The following is a 3685-nucleotide window of genomic DNA, read 5'->3' on the forward strand; positions in this document are numbered from 1 at the left end:
GCTCTGCTCCTGCCTCACACGGGGGAGAGCGGGAGAAGCGCAGCAAACCAGTGACAGCAAGGTCCGTAGCTCACAGCGAAGCAGCTCCGCTGCTGCCTCCTCCGTGTGCGCTGCCCACGGTCCCCAAGCCCCGGAGCGCGGCGCTGCAGGAGAGGGGACGTGGGGAGAGGGCAGGAGCCGGGGCAGCTGTGCTCCTCTCCACCGGGCCCGTCCTGTGTCCGCACACAACGAGCGCTGTCTGTCCGTCAGGAGTGTCCGTCAGGCAAACTGTGGTGTCATTCTGGATGGTCTTCGTGTGAACGCAGGAAGGCAGGAGTTGTTCTGGCAGCCTTGGTGGAGGAGGTTAATTTTCTCACCCTGTGGCAAACCGTGTCCATTAGCCATGGAAAACAGCAAGTCCAGGGTTTGCTGATGAGAACCTTGCCAGCTGCCATAAAAAGACACGTTTCTATTGCTTTGTAGCATTGCTGTTGAAAAAAGAAGAAAACAAACCAACATCCAAAATTCCAACCATTCCTTTTCCAATTTACAGGACAAAAAACAAGGACTGAAATAATGTCTATCCAGTCTATATGCATCTTGAAGAAACAATGAAAACAGCAACTAAATTTTTAACAATGTGTAACTGGCACAAAATGCAATCTGAAGCTGTTTCAAATAAGTTATGCATGGTGTTCCCTGGATGATGTATCGCAACAATGATGATACCAACATGACTAGAAAGAGCTCTGTTCTAGGTTGTGTTAGAGGGCATTAGAAATGAGATTCCTGGGAGATGAGCACACCTAAATATAGGTACCTGTAGGTTTAAGCTAGGTGTTTAAGCTCCCATTTCAGAGAGTTAAAGCTTTACTTGCTTAAATGTAGGTTGTCTAGTGGCATTTGAGATGCTATATGGTATCCAGGGCACCTAGATGGGGCTGACACAAGACCTGTGGAAAATGCATACCCTTCTGCAGTGTAATCTAGAGGCCAGGCAGGATGTGCAGGGACATCTCTGGTGGCACTAGAAGCTCAGGCAGCTCAATCTCATCCCTGGTAAATGCAGTTAATGGAGCATGAGGAGTGTGGTGCAGCAGCCACTGGGTGTCTTCCGTGGAGTGAGTTTCATCAGGTTCCACAGTATAATTAGAGCACCATGAGCTGTTCATAGATATTTACAGCTAAATTTCTGAGTTCACTTGTCCTCTCTTCAGGATATCATAAGGAATCCCAAACATTCACAGGGGGTTGTTGATGTTACTTGGGGTGTGCAGAAGGCCTGTGTTATCCTAGAACAGCAGCTTGAAGGCCCAACAGGATATTCCAGGGCACCTCAAAAGGCATTCAGCAGCATCAGAGGTCTGAACCTACAAAGAATTCCTAGAGGTGTAAAACACTGGCGAGAGCTGCTTTGCTGCTAGTGTCAATGTTGTAGTTATCTAGGTAATTGATTTTGGTTATCTGTTTGAGAAAGATGTCTTGGGAGATACTTCAAGTAGGATATTTCAGTACTCTTAGTGATTGTTTGGAGGCAGCGTTTTGCTCCCTCAGTGTGGCATCTGAAGAAGTACTCATAAATACTGAGAGAGGCAAAGCCACAGAAAAGTTCATTGCTCTGATGGATCAAAGGGAGCATAAAGACACGTGGTGATCATGAGGGAATTAGACAGCTCTGAGATCACATGGCACCACATGCAGGGCCAGCCAGGGAAATGAGCTGGCAGAACTGTGTTACCAACCAGACTGCAGCACGCTCCTTGTCCCACAGCTGCCTGCTCCTTCCCCTCCACCTTCACCACTGCCTCATCCAGCCTAAAAATACGTAATGGGGTAAAAAGAAAAAAGATTAAAAAGTCGCAGTAAACCCACAAAGTATGATAATGGAAAACATTAAACAGGACATTGCTTAGACACTAACGTCAGGTTTTCTTGGTAATTTTCTTTTAAAACAATAAATTAAGTAGCATGATATTTTTCACATCAATAACAGTAAAAAAGCCACATGAAAAAAAGAAAAATGGTATTCCTGTTATAAAAATGTAGGAATGAAGTCGTGTATATTGTAGAATCCAGAAATCCAACAACCCTACAACTTGAATTTTACCTTATTTGTTATAACATCCATCTGTGCAGAAAAAAAATCCCTGAAATCTAGCACCACTGCAGCAAGGAACTTTTCTCATCTGTTAACACTAGTTTCAACTTACACAATTCTAAACTTAAAGAGATTATGAGAATGTAACATTTCTAAAATTAATCATGTAAAGCATTTCCACAGCTTGAGACTGCAGCAGGGATCCAGTGAAAACTGTACTTGGTTTGATATGGGAAGGAACTGCCTTACCTAGGCGATCAGGTCTATTGTGCCTTTCAGACCTGTAAGCTGTGGGTAAATATACATGATGTAGATACTTGAACTTCAGTTAAGTATGTTTTCATTATTAAAGTGTATAGTCTAAAGAAACAAACAAAAAAGAAGGAGTAGACAATAATCACTTCCACTGTGAATGCCATCTCACACATCAATATGTTCATTTTTTTCTATAACTTCCAGAAAACCCTTTATTGTGCCCTAGGGGACACTATGATTGAAAAGAATTAGAATCATAGCATTTATGGGAACTGAATGTCTAATTAGCCCAGAAAGGGAAAAAAAACCCAAAAAAGCAAGGAAAAAGCCCCCTCAAAATGGTTATTTCAGCTACAGATCTTTTCTGTGTCTTTTTCTGGTGTGCTTTCAGTAAAGACTCTCCTCCTCCACACATGTATTGCTTTTTTATATATCACTAAAAATGTTAAAGAGAAGCAAAGGAAGATGAATCCTTGGCTAATCTAAAGAATCTATAAATTTAGAGCCTAAGACCTTGACCTACACGTTGGCTACCTAAAGCATGTTTTACATGGCATCATTCAGGGTGCCTTGCATCAGCTGCTTCTTCCTAGTGCTGAAGATACTTAAATCTTTTAGGGGCCTTCATTTAAGGTTCTTGGAAGTGTCAAGAGCTCTGCTTCTGTGCGTGACTGCACCTGCCTGGCCCCAGCATCTCAAACCCTCTTGATTTACAACAGGTCGTGTGGAAAACCAAGAGCATCCTTCTGCTTAATTTCTTGTGGGGGCTGAATTTATCTTTGTTACAGAGAAACATGAGTTAAAAATACACCATCTTTTGAAAAAAATAAGCCCCAGTAATAGCAGAGATTGCCTAAGTGCTGTATGACAACACAGGAATTAGACCACTCAACTGGAAGATGAGAACTGGATAACCCCCAGTGAGGCGCTCGACTCCCTCTTGCCCAGGTGCCTCTCAAAGGCAGGTACGGAGTTTTTAGACTTGCTTCCTTCAGAACATGCCTGGATTAGAAACGCCTGGAGAACATAATTCCACACAACCCATGAAATACTCCCAATGTCTTAACCAAGCTTAACGGAATGTAGGACAAGCTCAAGATTTACTTAAGGACTAAAAGCCACAGCTACACACGAAGCAAGAAGCATCTCCAGGAATGTAAGCATCAATGTCTTGCAGATTCCTGCACCGCGTATTTGTTAAATAAAGCACCCAAAGAAGTTCCAGAAACAAGAGTTTCCTAGAAGTTTCTTGAATTATTCCAAAACCTTCAGACTTGCTAAAGGTAGTCAGCGTTTAATAAAAACAAATGGCCTCTGCATTATTTGCGCTAGTTTAAAAGACAGCAAAAAGAT

This window comes from Corvus brachyrhynchos, unplaced genomic scaffold, assembly GCF_000691975.1.
Source record: "Corvus brachyrhynchos isolate BGI_N302 unplaced genomic scaffold, ASM69197v1 scaffold116, whole genome shotgun sequence".
Classification (NCBI taxonomy): domain Eukaryota; kingdom Metazoa; phylum Chordata; class Aves; order Passeriformes; family Corvidae; genus Corvus; species Corvus brachyrhynchos.